A 17,935-nucleotide genomic window follows, 5' to 3' on the forward strand; every position below is an offset into this window, starting at 1 on the left:
GCCATTTCAAATGGCCTCCATGGATGGAGGGACATGCCCAGAGGTTCACAGCCCACCTGCAGACCACACTTTGAGACCACCTACAACTACCACCACCATAAGGGTATCTTTTGATGTGTACAGAAAGCTTCCTTACTGTAGAAATGCCCACAGGCCAACTTCTGGCTTCATTTACACTCATGAAACTCCACTGAAAATATTGATTCAATAATAGCTTCATCAAAATTCAGTGGATTCAACTTCTCTTTCCTGGTTAGGACACTGGAGTGTGTTATAAATCAAAATTTAGATAAGGTGGAAATTTTGGAAGTACAGGCAGCCCCTGCTTGATGCTGTTTTGCTTAGTGCTATTTCGCTGTAATGCTTATTTTAAATTGATACGTGATTTCACTTAGCACTCAGTGAGTTTCATTATAATGCTCATGGTTGCCATCTTGGGTCATTAAAAACAACTGTGGTTGCCATCTTGGGTAATCAAGTACTTTCAGTTTTGCTTAACACTCGTTTTGCTTTACCCTTGGTTTTTTCAGGAACCAATTAAGAGTGCTAAGCAGGGGTTGCCTGCACAGGAGAGCTTTAGGCTCACCTACTCATATACCTATTTTCAGGAAACAGCCATGAGCATAGGTCCTCTATACGGGAGTACAAAAGAGTCCAGCCATACTGAATTAAGAAATAATCACTGCACAACATTTATACCACAGTTAACACTAAACTTCCCAAAAGTAAGTACCTGGGGGAACGTCTGAATTAGCCAGAATTAACCCTGAGACTCCCACTTCAGTGTGCACCTCTCCAAAATACCAATACATAATAGATGTTTATGGCACTCAGTAGGCTTAAATCAGGAGACTTGCAAAATGATGGCTTATTGTTCACAAGTGCTTCTATATTGCTTTACAGTAAGATAGAGAGATTCAAAAACCTTTAACATAAATTACAACTTCCCTAAAGATTGGTTAACTCTGAGGATCATAGTAGCAAAGCTTCAGATTTCATTTTAGATTCATGCTGGACAGTTCCTTACGGTCCCAAAAATTGTATTTTAACTTGTGTCCAGCAGGTGGAGTGTTTTGATAATGGATCTTTTTCAGTGACATAACAAGGAAAGCAAATGAATTCATCTGTTACACAAAGTATTTTAATACACTTTGCTAGGCAATTTAGCAGGTGCTGCATATAATTATGAGTTACTGCTTGCTTCCCTTATGTAACTTTGCAACAAAGTTACTCAAGCAGAAAGTTATGTTTCTAAAATTAAATGTGCTCATTTATCACTGTGTCGTTTTTGTAATAAAGCACAAGCTGACCCTTTCAGGCATTAGCTGTTTCCTTTTTAAAGCAAAGCTAGTGCAGCTGGGTAAAGCTGTGCTGAGTTAGACAAGCTGAGGATTAATCACTCTCCTTGCAGTAAACCCAGTTTCCAGGAATGTGTCTAGGCCAAACCTGGCAGAGGTAGTAATGGTGGGATGAGCTGGTCAAAAAGTATTTGTATATAGGTGTAAGGGAGAAATTAGAGCAACCTGTACTGACTGCCAACTCAAGGCAGTTTACAGCAGTTGTGTGCCCATTACTGCTGTAATGGACACATGGTCAGAAACTCACTCCTTAGTCAAGAAGTGTTCCCTCCCCATGTACTCTGACCCTCCCCATGGAAAATTTGTACTAGCTGGTGGGAAAATTAATCAAAATTACAATAGTTTGATTTGGGAATGCTGCTGCAGTGGACTTACATTGTGGGTGCAAAGGCTCCCTGTCAGTCCCACCATGATCCACTATGATCTCTGGTGAGGGAAGCTGACCTACAATGGAAGTCCCTGGCCATGGTTCTTGGACTATGTAGTCCAGGGTAAGGCGGGAGTGGGGGGGGGGGAGGGCTGAGCCCCTGCATAAGAATCACCCCACATATACAGAGGCCAGTCAGCCCCCAGCCACCCTGTGCCTTTCTAAGCAGCCCAGGCAGCAGCAGTGGCCTCCTTCATTGGCCCAACCCCATGGTACTGGTAGGGACCCCTGCACACAGTCCCGACCCCAGCCAACTCTTTTTGCAGACCCCCACCACCACCACAAGTCGAAGTATAATTCAAACCCTGATGTAGTCCAATGGAGAAGCCTGGCCCCTGGAGATGAGGACATGAAACCAAACTACAACTCCCTTTGGGTAGCACACCACATATCTAACCTGAAATATTTTGGATTTTGGACATTCAGCTTCTCATTCATAAATCATTAAAAACAAAACAAATACTTTTCTAAAAAAAAAAAAGATCATTTAGCTGAAAAGAATACTTTTCTATTAAAAACAGTTTCAAAATAATTTTTGATCAGATTCATTAATATTTAACAGTTCACAATTTTTTTTTTTTATAAAAGATGAAATGTAAATCTGAAGGCACCAAATTACATCAAAGTACTTTACATTAAATATTCCTCCAATACAGTGAACTTTTAGAGGACTTGGCTTTGGAAAACTTTAAATTTATTCTCAGGAGATTCTAAGGAATCTTTGAATGCTCATCACACATATGAGAGCTTGTATTTAAGACACAGATATAACAGAAGGAGATAGGTTTCTTGAAACATCAGATGACAGAGAGAGAGAGAGAGTATATTTTTATTTTCATGAAAGTTCAAATTTGAAACTGATCAAATGCAAAGAGCCAACCACCCACTCCTTGCCACCACTCATTCTAAAATGAACCCATTTCTCCATTCAGTGCTGATTAGCTTCCTGTAGTGTTACACCAAGGTAGCAACAGCCTTCAATCACAATCCTTATAGAGTCTACATATAAAGCAGGATTCTCAGCTTAGGAAGTTGGACAGATCTCCCAGACAGGAGGTAATCTTCAAGAAAAGGTCTGACACACTATTTATTTGGGTAAGTTTTCCAAAGCTTGGATAATTTTCTGAACGATCAATGCTGTGGGTGGGTACCTCCAGCCCTCCTCCACACAAAGCTTCTTTACCCAGTTAACAGTGATTCCTCCTACCTGATCCTGTTCCTTGGTGGTTAGTCTTTGCAAATGTCTGCCACCTCTGACAATTTCAGGAGGAGTGAGGTATAACTTCTTTCTTCACCTGGCATTTTCTATAGGCAATCCAGTGGGCCTGCTTCTCAACCGCTGCTGGCTGCGATACAAAAACTAGCAATACATAGATAGCCATTATGCAAATCTGAGGTTAGTACATTTTATCATATTATCAATAAACATTTTTTTTAAAATGAGTAACGTGCTCCAAGTTGCATTCACAGCTCAGCTGTGTCACTGCATGATCCTGTAGCAGTTAACCATCCCAAGTCAATAGCTTCTCTTATTACTTTAATAGACTCTTCTTTCTTATGGGCTAGGACCAAATCTAGCCAAGTCTATACAGTCCCAAACATAATGGGGCCTCTCTCTTGATTGGAATCTCTAAAGAGAACCATAATTCAAATACTAAATAATTATAATCTGGTAGAGGACAGAAATATAGCAGATTCTCACCCCACCATTTGCTGTTGTCAGGAACCATTCTTCCCTCTGTTGCTTCCTTAGTGGGTGACCAGCAGACCCTCTCTACTCTGTCTTAATTCAGAAGTGTCCAGCAGGCTCTGCCAGACTGGCTCCATTTCAGACCAGTTAAGAGGAATGCAAATATATCACAAATGGAGACTTCGTTATGTAATTTCAACAGGAATTCTTCTTGCCCTAAAACATAAAAATTTAAAAAAAAATAGAAAAGCATCCAAACAGTTCAAAACTCTCAAAGGGTTGGTCTGAGTTTGGTTCTATAATGGGGTTCATGATTTTTTGGTGGTTCTTATTTTGTCCAAACCGGTTTACCCATGCCTCCCTTTTGGAACTAAGGAAATACAGCCATACCTTCTATACAACCTTCTTGTCTTCCTAGCCATTTACTAGATACTCTTTGGAAGCTACAGCAGATAGAATAAAATAAACACTGATGTTTCCCTTGATGCTATAGCTTGTAGGTGAGCTCACAAGGATTCTGTTCCTTGCTCTCTCACTGCCTGATTAAGTTTTAAGAACATTCATTCTTTCACAAGTTTTCCTGCTTTGTTTGTTGCTTTGAAGAAAATGCTTATCTAGCTACGCAGCTACAGCTTTTTATTTAGATTGTAGCTCTCCGAGACAGAGAACATGTCTTTATCTGTAAAGGAGATGCACTTTTAGAGCATGGCAAAAATTTGGTAGTAATAATTAGTATTCATCCTCTGGCATCTGCAAAGGTTGGTGCCATAAGGATACTTGCAGGATCATTTCATGTGCTTGTTTTTAGCTAGCAGCTCTACCTCTTTTTCTTGACCCCAGAGAACGCATTAAAGTATCACATTGTGGTACTTGTTCCAATTAACATTTTTAAAGCATCTAAAAGGATGAGGACCTATCAATTATCTTTTAACTGCTTCTTATAATTGGATGGTACTTGAAAGAGGTCTTCACACAAGTACTTTTTTTCAGCCTGTCTTCCTAACAGTGTATTTCTTCACTTTGTCATAGATCTAGTTCCCAAGCAAAGTCATAAGGAGCTAAATTGGGCCCACTACTGGGTATTATTTCTTCCAGGAGTAGCAGAATAATGCACTCTCTTCCAAAATATTGCAAATGATGATGTTCTTATTTTCACACAAGATTCATGCAGCATGTCAACGAGGAGATGGTGATGGAAACATTGTCCCAGGTGTCTTCTCTCTTAGAAAAACAGATTCTTCCACTGAATGGATATAAGACACACTTTAAAACAATGCATTGAAGATAACAGTAATTAGGGGGATTACTTTCTATCTCTTACCAACAAATAAATGGGATTTACTCATTTCCATGTATAACCAGGTCCTGATTTTGATCACAAAGGTAACAGCTTTGCATTGATTTAGTTCCACTGACTTCAAAGGGTTGCTTCTGAAAGGAGAATTGGACCTTCCTTCATGCCAGATGGGCTTGTTTTGTGTATTTGAGTTTAAAAGGGCAGGTTATTCTTCTCCTGTTTTAGTTCATGCCAGGAAAGAGGAGGGGATAGGAAATACTGAGGTGGACATCCTCATCATCTCTATTTACAGGCATACAAAGCCAAATCCTGAAATCATCGGACCTGAAAGCTCCTTTTCCATCCCACATAAAAAGCTCGTTAAATTAATGGCCCTGATGTTTCTTCGGCATTTTCTATATTGATGGCCCATGTGGTTGTTGTTGTTTCAGATTTATTCTATCCTATCACATGTTAGGGATGTGCTAGCTCTTGCAATAGATTTCAGTCGCATTGCCTACAAGGTCATTTTAGCCTCCCTTCCAAGAAATGATGTCATTGACCTTGATTCTGCAAGCACTTATGAACACAAGGATCTTTACATATGTGGGTAACCACAGGAAGTTAAACAGGACTAGTCAAGGGCATGTAGGAAGGATCAGGATCAGAATAAGAATGCAGTAATAATGAATCTGATCCTCCTTTAGTAGAAGGGAGTATAACTTCATGGATATTACTGCAGCTATGATGATTTACATTAAGAACGTGGGCGATGCTTCCAGCTCATGCAGATATTCAGAGCTATAAAAATACGATCAAAAGGAGCTTCGCTCATGAAGGAAAAGGGGTAATTCCGCAAAACAATGGCCCCCTCCTTTATGAGTGTGGAGACCCTACAGTGAGCTGAAGTGGGTGCTCCGAGGTCAAATATGAGTACCACTCACTAACTGATTCAAGAACTGGAGTAGAGGGATGGAGATTCAGGCACTATGATAAAGCTACTCTTTGTCTGGCTCAGGTACAAGTTGGTTAAGAAGCTGAACACCAATAATCAGTTACAAAGACATTATACATGAGTTTCATAATGCCTCTGGGTATCCTGGAGATGCACTAGTCATTGTTTCATCTTTCTACAGATTACAGCATTCATTCTTCTGATGCTAGCTTAGCCTTGCTTACCGATACAATGAGAAAAGTGGACACAAACTCATCCCAAAGTGTCTCTTACAGTATATCTACACTGTGACTACAGTATAGTATAGACAAACCAAACTAAGCTTTAAAGAAGCTTGGTAGGGTAAAGGAATAACTCCAGCCATAGCAACATGGAATTCCATCTCAGGAGGGTAAATTAACCTGCTCAGAGCTCCTTACAGCCACAGCATGACTGCTTCCAGTATCTGAGCTCATTCATTTAGCTTGGATATTTCTACATGACACTCCAGTCCAGCGTAGACATGCCCTTAAAAAACCTAGCAAGACTGGCAGTGCCAGCTCTCCAGGCCACTCAGTAATAGGAACACAGTTCCTTGGACTAGGATTGGGTCTTTGTACTGTCTCTTGCTAAACTTAAGCTGACCTTGTACTTCGCTCTAATAAACCCACTGTTATGTCAACATCTGTCCCTTTATATACTGTTGATATGCTGTTGCTTGCAACACAACTCTAATTGCAATGAACTGGAATCAATAGGAAAGTGAGTGGACATTTGTGCTTAGTGGGAAAAAGTTTGATTTATACCAACAGAACAGTTCTCATACATTTGAAGACATCATTACACATATTCATTTATACAATGACCCCAACAAATTTAAACTGAATATAAATGGAATCTTAATGGAACAAAATTTTACATAAATATTGAAAATAACCCTCAAATTTGAGATTTTCACAATTTTGGCTGATATTTTCTTTTGCATTATAAGAGAAAATAAAAGAAAATATAGCCCGTGGCATCATGATTCTGAGAAGAAAATATAGAATTTATAAGATTAAAGAAATATCAACAATAAATCATATATATATATATATATATTTATGGATCAATATTAGTTCCTCTAGTTGGCATCCTAATGTATACTTAATATCAGTTGTGTTTTGCCATTAATACTTTCAGTGAAAACGGAAGAATTCAAGGCACAGGAGGGAGGGAGGAAAGGAAGGAGGGGAAAAAAAGAGAAATAATCTACTAATCAAAAAGTTGACTGTGAAATAAAAGTAATTTACATTATCACATAAGGGAAACTAATCCCAAATGTGAAATGAGGTATTTATGTGGTCCTCAAAAGAAAAGTAATAGTAATCACTGCCCTAAGTTGCAGACCACTCAGAGTCTGTGCATTTCAGATGCTTATGTTACACACTTACTTATTACATCTCCTTTCTTAATCCCACCATCTCAGAATTCTGTGGCATTTTGTGGTGTCAGGGGTTTTTTCCTCCATAATCAAGGAGGATGATCTCAGTGGCAATATATTGGATGGACTGCAGGAGTAAGAATTGACTTAAGGGAAAGCAGTGAAAATGCTGCTGTAGATGGGCTAGGAAATTACCAGAACATGGATTAATGTCTCATCAGCAGGAAATGGGAAAAAGGGTGAAATTTTGGAGATGGCGTAAGCCCCCCTCTACACATGCATGGCAGGAGGCACAATTGTGGGATTGCACCTTTGTGCCTCCTGCCATGCACCTTTGTGTCTTATTGCCAGTGGCAAGAAGCAGGCTCCTGTGCCTGGGAGCTCCCTCTGCTGAGGGGTTCCTAGCTGTGGGGGCACCCAGGGAGATGTAGCTGCTGCAGGGACACCCAGCTAGAATATGTAGCTGCTGCAATCTCCCAGGCCCAGGGTGCATGAAAGCCCCAAGGCTGGGACATTATGACTGGTGTGATCTCCCAGCCCTGGGAGTGCGTGAGACCCCTGGGGCTGGGAAATCACAGCTATGCCCTGCAGCTGTTGAGACCCAGCTGGGTCCAGGCAGCTGTGGGACTCCCAGCCCCCTGTGATCAGGGTGCACCCCTAAGGTTGGGAGCTAACAAGGCTCCCAGACACAGGGGAGACCCTGCTACACATGCAAATTAAAGCTCAATAGCAACTAGCTACAAAGTTAGCACACATTTTCAAGGCTGGTTAAAGATTTGTATGGCATGATAGCTACCTTGCATGTGTACTACTTTGCATGTGCATTTGTATGACATGATAGCTACTTTGCATGCTGGTCTCTAGGTAACTGTGCAATTAACCAGTTAATTTGCCTGATACCTGTAACATATAGAGGGAGCTGTAGAGACAGAAATTGCATGATTTAGTGAGAGCCAGAATGCAAGTAAAGACAGAAACAGAGGGAAAACATTATATCATTTTTCTATTCAAATCCTACACCCCAAAGCTCAAAAATGGCCTTGCAGATTGTTCTTTCATAGTTATAATATTATTAAACATGCTATAAGGGGAAAGGGGAAAACAATAATCTTTTCTTCAGGTATCATTTTGGTTGTATATAATAATGTCCGTTTAGAAAAGAATAATGATTTGCATTCCTTCAGTTCACAAGTTCTGTACTTCTAGAAATGCATGAGGTATAGTGCGAGTGGGTGTGTGATATGTTCTTCTTGGTGTTCTTACTGTTGTGAGGAGAGGGGAAAGAGAAGACAGTGCATTTTCCAGCAGAAGGTGATTAGATCCCAGTTTCATAAACGACTCTTACACCACCAGATCTGAACATGTTCTATATATATCATGTTCCTGTCACCATTACAAAGTCAATTCCAGTTTATTACAAGAGTAGCCTTTCTCTTATCTTTTCTACCAAAGGTATTTTTAATGCATCCAACTCTAGTGATGTCTGGGTGTTGCATAAGTAACTATGTAGCACCGGTCTCAAACAAGGGTCCCCAATCTCCATTTCTCTGTCACTTTTAGTACTTTTTTCAGTGAATGCAGTAGTGTAACTAAGGCAGGGTGACTGGGGCAGCAGGCTTGGGTACCAACTTGGAGGGAAAAGGGACGGGGAGAAGAATATAGCAGCTGCTGCTGCTGCAACCCCACAGTCACATTGGTGGCACTGCCAGTCAGGAGTCATTGCTGCCTTGGAAACCCAGCTGCTTTGAGTGAGTGTTCTTGAATCAGCAAGATCTCTGTGAAATATGCTGCTGGCCATTCTTCAATTGTATTAGTGTTAGTAAGTCTTTCTTGTTCAGAACACCTGAAAAGGGTATGGTTTCTGTTCCCAATCAATATTCAGCATGAGTAACATTTGCACTCATCCCAATCCCCCATTTCCTTTATTCAAACATGACTCATCCCCTCACTTCCAGAGCTGGTAGAATAGTGGAAAATTATTTATTATAAGCAATAATACACTAACATGGAAACCTTCCTAAATGGAGCAAAATTTTAGGTAGCTGTAAAGAATACAACCTTTTCTATGCAAAGCACTCCTTCAGCTTTGTTCCCCACCTCTATATGTAGAAACTGTATTCTACAAATGATATGTTTATACAACTGTAAACTGTGAAGCTCAGACTATACAATACATGCTTCTGGTTGATTGCACACAATGTTAAAGCTGCTGCCAACAGAGCATTAGAACAACAAGGAGACAGAGAGAAAAAATCCTTTAAATGATCTTAATTTCTTTTGGTATGTTCAGAGTCCAATTATTGTAACAAGAAAGAAATCTTATGCCTACTGTGCATGGACCTTGCACAGCATTTCAATCTATGACAAACATCCAGTCCTTTGTTCTCCTATACAGGCCTGTGTATTCATTGCTAAGCCTAAGCACTTTATATAAAAGGCTTAGCTATAAATAGATTTAGGTCTGAGCCATTGCTCATAGAGATACCACTTGTATTTGTTCTTCTTCCTTGCTTAGAGCTTTATCATCATAGTCAGGGAGCTGCCACATTATTTACAGCCAGCATACAATCTGATTTCTTCTGTACATTTTCCATGACTCCCACAGCTCCAGGACATATTTTTCAATTTAAGTTTAGGGAGCTGCTGACTCTTAGGTCTTATACATTTCCTCTGATTCTTCTTATTAACAAATGATAAATACTGTTAGCTGATGTGATGCATAAATTACATTTTGCATATTGCATACTCACACCTACAATCCAGTCACATGTGAATATATCACTTGCTCTAATTCAGCTCGTCCCAAACTCCCCCACTGATATTCAGCCTGTGAGGCTATACCCTGCAAAATGCTGATCACCTCCTCCCTTCTAAAGTGCTCTGCACTTGGTCCTGGCTGACACACTAAACAATTAGAAACATTTTCATTAGTTAACCCTTGCTTATGCTTTAAATGCAAATACATGACAAAGGAACCATCTACATAGCTCTGAAAAGGAATCTTATTTGTTACTATGAGTTAGTAAGTAAAACATATAGTTCATGTGTGATATACATAGGAGTTTAAAAACTGAAGTTACTGGGAGCATCTACACATGCAAATAATCCAGGAGCAGTTTACTCAAAGTACTCTGGAGTAAACTCTCCCACGCACACATGTACACCTGCAGGGACATGGGAGCAGATTTGCTGCTTCTAGCAGCAGACTGCTCCCACTCCCTGCAGCCCTGTACCAGGTCTCTGCAGCATTCAGGGGGAGCTCTAGGCTCTCCCTGGGTGCTAGCCCAGTGGCTGGCAGGGAGCATGGGGCCAGGAGACAGCTGTCTCCTTGTGGGGACTAAGATATTGCTCTCTGCCCCTGGGAGCTGCCTGCTGCCGGTGCAGGCTCTGCCACCAGAGCCCAGGCAGGGACAATGTCCCCTTACCCTGGCTCCAAGGATCTCCCAGCCCCAGCATCATGACCACAGGGCTCAGGCTGGGAGCAAGGATCTGCCAGTCTGGGCCTCACAACTGTGGGGCTTGGGCTGGAAGATAAGGATCTCACAGCACTGGTGTGGGGACTACAGAGTTCAGACTGGGAGATAAGGATCTCCCAGGTCTCTCTCACCAATTGTGAAGTGGGGGCTGGGAAGCTCCCTGCTGCCGGGGCAGGGGGACATACTCCCTGCCCCAACTCTAGTGGTGGAGTCTGCTCTAGAAGCAGATAGTTCCTGGGGGCAGGGAGCAATCTCTTGCACCCTGTTGCCCAGCTGATTGGGAGCACATTTGCTCCTGGTCAGGCATCTACATATGTGCTACTGCCCCATAAGTAATCTCAAGCAAATTTGCTACTTACATTTACAGGTAGCTGTCTCGGCCAGGAAGAACGAACCAAAGGAAATGCTGGTTAATTAAGCGAACGTCAGGTGGGCTGGTGGATGGAGAGGCGAGACAGCGAATTGGTTGGAAAAATAGCTTTTACTTACGCCGCTGGTGGCCGCGACGCAGGCTGTAAAGGCTGCTTGCGTAGTTACAACGAGTTGCTCCAACTGGCAAAAACCCGAGCCAGTGAGTCCACAAACGAACCAGGCATGCAGGGAGAGGGTACGTCGGGGATAAGCGTTCGGCGACGGGGAGAAAAATCGATAGTTGATCAGGCTATCGATTCGCTCTGCCACGAGTCAGAAATTCTTTTAAGTCACTCTGCAGCGTGCTCAAAGTTCTCCAACTTGGGCGGAAGTCGCGCAGATTTTTATACGGCTAGCGAGCCAATTACTAGCCGTCAAGTAGGAATAATTTAGAATCAGCCAATAATGGGGTGCGAATTTACATACAAATGGCGGGAACCTTTTTGCACCGCAGTTTACTCTTTGCAGCAGAAAAACCCCACCATGCAAAGAAGCCCTAGCGTGGCAGGAAAATTCCACTGTGCCGAGGCATCAAAATCATTGGGTTATGACATGCCCCCTTGCCGACAGCACAGCGGAATTATAAACACGTGCATGTGTTATACGTAATTTTCGTCTAAGGACTCATTGGCTTTACAAAGCTTAAGTGATTAACAAATACATATAAACAAACAACTCTATAGACCGGTCTTTAACAAACTATAAAATACAATAACTTAAATATATAACAACAATTATCGGTCATCATCTGATTGGAGAACATCTATTTGGGAGTCCCCTTTTTCTTCAGTTAGTGAAATGTGGTTCATAACGAAGTAGTCCCCACGGAGCGCCCGTCTGTTTCCATAACAGACGATGCCAACTAAAATACTTACAAACATTAGAAAGAGAGTTCCACCCACTGCACTACCGATAATGGTACCCCAATCGCCTTTCTGCATTACTGTTAAGGTTAATGTTGACGCTAGACCTGTAATGCTATTAGCTGAACAATACCATGAAACCGTAGGTGGTCGTGTGGTAGAACGATCTAATATATAAATAGTCTTTTGATCGCTTCTTTGACCAAGGGAATTTGTTATCCTGCAAATGTAAGTCCCAGCATGATTGTGGGTTAGTGGGCTATTGAAATGCAGAGTATTGTTTATAGACAGTAAGCCTTCAGGCCATTGTCCATCTAATCTGGCCCAGGTAAATTTTGTAGGTGGTGGATTAGAATTAGCATTGCATTTAAGCTGAACATTTTTTTGTCTAATAAACCAATTTTTGTCATAGCTGGTTATTGACACTTCAGGAGCGTATTGAATGTCTACTGTATAAGAATACCTTATCTCCTTGTCCAAAGCTGGGTGACTTACAACACAAGTTATGCATCTTCCGTTTGCAAATCTAGTAGGGATGATTTTATATTGACTCACAACTGTCACTGTTTCATTTGGAAAGGAAGTTGAACTAAATTCTATTTTACCAAGGTCTCCCTCCCAACTAATATCTGCAGCAGGTTTTCCTGTGGCTGCTATACACATGGCTACTACTGTCCAATTTATACCATCTATTAAGGGAGTTGGTCCCTTTGTGAAGCTCACAGTGGGTTCAACAATTACAGTTATAGTTGTTATTGACTCTGCATTTCCTAATGGGAATGTAACTGCTTTGCATACATACTTTCCTGCATCAGAGAAGCTCACATTGTTTAGGTTGATTGTTATATCACTGGACGAAGAGTTTTTAAATGCCACTCTTTCATGGTATTTTCCTTGAACAGAAAACCCATGTTCAGGATGATGTACAACAATAGTCTGTGCATTTTTACCCTGCAACTTTTCCCATGAAATCTGTACTATGGTATTATTCACATTAACTATGCACTTCAATGTGACATCCTTTCCCCAAACTGCTGTTACGCATGGATCAACAACTGGTTTGACTAAAGCACCACAGCAGAAACGGGAAAGAAGCAATGTAAGAACAAGTTCTAACCCAGCGAACATTCGCCGTCTTGGTGTCCCCGCGGCAGCCATTGCTGCGTTGACTTGAAGGTGCTGTGATTTGGTGCTTGGTGGATCTAGTGATCGAGAAGCTGTAGATTGCCGCTTCGTTACGGTCGGACCTGTAAGGAAACACAAAAGAAACAAGAGACAACTGTAATCGAGTTCACTATAAGGAAACTGGGTGAGCGTCAGAGTGGCGAGTCATCCAGTTGTGGTGAGCGATAATAGAGGGACAATCGGGCTTTTCTTCTAATAAGACAGAATAGGTGTTAGGATATTGTTCCGACCGTTGAACTACTCCCTTGTGGACCTGTGGATGAGATTGACGAGGGTGTGGTATTGAAACCCATACTAACTCATTTGATTGAAATTTAGGTTCCCAAGGTAGAGGTTTTTTGGTGTTAGTCTCGTTCCATAGTGGCTTTGAAATGTTTAATGAAATGAGGACGTCGTGATTATATTTAGTCCAATTTTTGTATGTCCCTCCTCCCTTGAGACGAAGTTGTTCTTTATATAAGCCGATATGTCTCTCCACGACGCCATTAGATTGCAGGTGGTATGGCAGATGAAGATGCCATGTGACGTTATGAAGACAAGCGAATTTGTCCAGAGTGCCATCAGACTGAATTTCATGAGGAGGTTGCCAGGCGGCAAATGCAGCGGTTAAGGCAGAGACAACAGCAGTGGCGTTGCTTTTTCGTAAGGGGATGACCTGTAACTGACGTGTCCCCAGATCAACAATGACTAACCCCTTATTTGGCGGTTTAGACCCCGGGAGGGGGCCAAGCAGATCTACTTGCCAGACCTTTCCCACTTGAAACTGCAAAGTGTTGAAAGCCTCAAGTTGATGTTTGGTTCAATGGTATTTTTCCTTGGCACATACCTCACAGGCTTGTGCTACCTTTTCCCAATCGCGTCGAACCCCATATGAGGTCGTCTTGGTAGTGGCTTGGCGCCAGCGTCGATAGCTGGCCCGCGGTCCCGGGTGACCCCAGTTTTCATGGAGCCACGCGAGGAATGGGTTTACTTCAGGACCGAAAGTAGAGGTGATAGGCAAAACTATGTCAGTCCGGAATGGGTCTTCTAAGAGTTTATCGATGACCTCATGCACTGGGTCAGTATCCGGGCGGTGTGACTTGGTATGTTTAATCAATGGGAGTCGTGTAAATTTTGTTAGAGTTTTCCAGATGTCTTCCCACTCACCTAAATTTTCGCTGGGAAGGGCTATACCGGTAAGAATCTTATAAACATACTGTGAGTCAATTGCAATAATTGGAACTGGGAGTGTGTCATCATGGTGCGCTAGACAGTGTTGTAATACTTCGAAGAATCCCAACAATTCACATTTTTGGGCAGAGGTGTCATTCGGGTGGACCCAGGATATTTTTACATCGTGGCAAGCCTTACAATAATACCCATAGCCTCCACTGTGTCAGGAGGTCCCATCTGAAGCCATCCAGGCTGGGGCGGAGGTTCCATATAACGTTGGGAGCTTTTCTTCATCCTCCAGGCTAGGACTAGGTTTTGTGTCCTCTAATTTCCAGCAGCACCAGTTGTAGTGGTGGGTAAGCACCAACATGTTCCATGTCTTGGGTTCTCCCTGAAAATGCGGGTCGACTTTCTCTGCATCTAGCAAGGGCAGTAATGTGGCAACGGGAGCGTGAAGTGTCCTGTGCCCCCTTGCTAATGGCTCCACTAGCTGTCCAGCTAGGAGGATTTTTCCTATAGCTCCATACCAATGTTGTGCTGCTTGAAGAGTCTTATGGGCAGTGTATACCAATTCATCGCGAGGATTGTGCGCAACAGCCCACACATGGTTCTTGGTGAATCCAAGGGTTATGGTCAATGGTTCGCCAAGATTGATTGCGTGGAGCTGCGTACTCTTAACAGCAGCTAACAGGCAAAACAGATTCTGCTGGTCCCCTTCCGTCCAGGGTGTAGATTTTCGGGACTTATTACGGATCTGTCGCTGTAATTTAGTAAGGAGTGCTAGATGACTAAGATTAACATAATGCCGATACCAATTTAGGTGACCTAAGAGTTGCTGAAAATATCTTTTAGTCACTGGCAGAGATTTCTTTAATGGGTCGATGTCAGGGCCATCGTGTGAGATTCCGCAGCGGATGGAGCCGATGAATTGGGTGCCAAGGAATGTAATGTTATCTACGGGATGTAGGCATGACTTTTCCTCATTAATTGTCCATCCCTTATCCTGAAGGTGAGCGACCAGTTGGTTGACTATACTGGTAACGATGGAACTGTCACAACCCATGATGGCGATGTCGTCAATATAACTCCAAATTCTCAATTCCTCTTCTGGTGGAAGGGCACGTAAGGTGCAAAAGTTCTTCAGGGTATCGTTCATGGCGCCGGTGGCTAGTGACGGAGCATTGCAGTATCCCTGCAGGCAGTCCGTCCATCTGTACATGGTGCCCTCGATGCACATATTCAATACTCCTTCAGGGTCAATGATCGGGATTGAGAAGAACATATTCTTTAGGTCCAGTGTGACCCCAACCCACTCGTTTCGCTGGAATTGAGCCATTTCGAGCATACATTGTGGTAGAGTGGAAGGGTTGGGTTGTTGAAGCACTCGACATCTTCTGTTGGCCTCCCGGTAATCAACAATCAGCCGAGCTTCGTTAGGTTTCCCAGGCTTTGCAACTCCCCACCCCGGTGACAGGTAAGTACTGGCAGTTACTGGTTTAATGCAACCTTGTTGTTCTAGTCGTTGCAGGAGATCAGTGAGAGATTTTTTGAGGGGACCCTGAGTTGGAATTGGTCGGTATCGCCAGGTGGAGGTGTTGTAAAGCGTCGGTTGATGCCAATCCGTCTTCGGGATAACGATAGGTAGTGCTTGTAACACTTGTTCCTTGAGGTTAAGCGCTTTGATTCCCGGAATTCCCAGAATATTGATGCCCCCTAGCACTACCTCTAGAGCTCATTGATGGCCGAGGACAGTAAAATTGACTTTCGTTGTAACTGCAACAGTGTTAAGTCCCTGTACCCTAATTAATTTTGTGGTTTTCTGGTGGGGTATCGTTGAAGTGATTACATTGACTTGAGCTCCGGTGTCGAGAAGGAAGAACACTTGTTGTTGATTGCTTGGATCAATGGGATCGTAGACAGTGAGTTCGGCGTAGGGACGGAGATCAGTGGGGTCAGGCTCGAGTTGAAGGAGGCTGCCGGCAGAGCCAACGGCCGTTATTCGTTTTTTTGCTTGTCCTCGAATTTGAATCCCAGTGCGTCAGCTAGACGATGTTGGCTCTCATTCCCTAGGATACGCAGCTGCTGTTTTGTAAGCCCAGAGTGGCTGAGGAGGAATCCGAACATAACTCTTTCCTCCGCCGATCTTTGGGGTGACCACAATGGCTCTCGCCATAAATCAAATTCCTGACGCCTCAGTCTTGGTGCTCCAACTGGATGCGCCAAAGGTCGGTCTTTTGTGTCAATAAGAGTTCCCTCGCTTTGCTTCATGAGCCCCTGTAATCGTGGGAGATGACCCAAGAGGTTTCCTACTGGTTGGCCTGCTACTGAATTAAGAAAGAGTCGGAGTGTGACAGCGTCCGTTCCTCCGTACACCTCTACACAGGCGTCTATAGCTTCCAGAGGCATTGGGATCGCTCCGGGGTTTGGTAAGTGGCGATGAGCCCAACTTTCCCTACGCTGGGCAGCTGTTAGTCCCAATGGATGTATTCTTGGGTTCCACGTAAGGTATGACACTCCAATTATGGCTAAGAGAAGTTGTTCCGCGCTGGTCTTTTGTGGGTGGCGCTCGTGCCAGGTGTGGGATTTGTGGGCTACCTGTCCCACCACAAGCGCTGGGAGAGGAATGAGCCAATGTGTATTTTCCGAGACCACATTCAGATCAGTGGCGCGTCCTCCACTCCACGCCGCTTGTCGGGTCAACGCACTTGCTTCTTCTAGGTCTAGTATGTCGGATGCAAATTCTACAATTAGTCGTCCCAACCATATGGCCAGAGTTTCCTCAGGTTTTATTTTTGAATCCTTACAAAGTTCTTGCATCTCTGGTCGGGTACGCGTGCGAGATGTAACAATAGTACGTGTGGTACCTTCCTCATTTGCAACATGCTTTATTAATGCTACTGGGTGAGCCGCAACCGAGAACAGGTTAAATTCATCAGGCGGGAGCACTGGATACATCTTCCCTCCCATTGCCCCCTCCCCGTGGCTAGGAGGCGGGGCCGTTGGGAACGACGTCACTTCCGGGGGCAGGATTGCTGGGCGGATCTCCGCCTGTTTTTCTGAAGCCCCGCCCCCCTTTTCCGGGCTCTCTGGACGGCTTGTGTTTCCCTCGGCGCCATTTTCTGGCGGCGAAGCCATGCGATCGGCACTATTTCTAAATGCCGGTTTGGAGTCCTCCACCATCCGTTCCAGTGACTCCTTGCCCACTGTATATAGCTGAGCCTCTAGGTTTGCATTCTCCCGTAGTAGACCCGCTACTGAACGGAAGAACACATTTATCATTTTTCCCTTTTTCTACTTTGTTATCCCCCATCTTGCTACATGGCGACCCTCAGTCTCCAGATCTTCTCAGAGCTGAACGAGGAGTTCGTGACCATGCGACCCAGGCACTAAAGCCGGACAATTAAACCAGTCCGTTGGGGTGGGTTCCCCTCCTTCCCTCAGATACCAGGTGCACTGGGCAAACTCCTGAGCGGGGGTCAGCTTTTCCGCCTTCCTCACCTTCACCCCCTCTAGGGATAGGGTCGGTGTTTCCTCCGGAGGTCGATAGTAGACCTGCTCACTGCTCATTACACACCCGAACTCCCCGAGAGACAACTTTGTTCTCAACTCCTTTATAACTGCTTCTTCCCTTTTTACTGAGAAGTAGCCGTCAATGTTTCTTCTATCCCCTCCTTCCGCCTGGTGGTAGGCAATATGTGCCCAGAGCTCGTTTGTGCTTTCCACGCGGCAGGTCCCGGTGC

General features: G+C 43.5%; 1 protein-coding gene across 2 annotated transcripts in view; it reads left to right on the forward strand.

Annotated features, from left to right (window-relative positions):
• Window positions 1-17,935, forward strand: part of LOC102562903 (uncharacterized) — a 61,235-nt gene that overhangs the window by 28,173 nt on the left and 15,127 nt on the right. The window lies entirely within an intron of this gene.

The sequence above is a fragment of the Alligator mississippiensis genome, chromosome 3 (assembly GCF_030867095.1).
Source record: "Alligator mississippiensis isolate rAllMis1 chromosome 3, rAllMis1, whole genome shotgun sequence".
Taxonomy (NCBI): domain Eukaryota; kingdom Metazoa; phylum Chordata; order Crocodylia; family Alligatoridae; genus Alligator; species Alligator mississippiensis.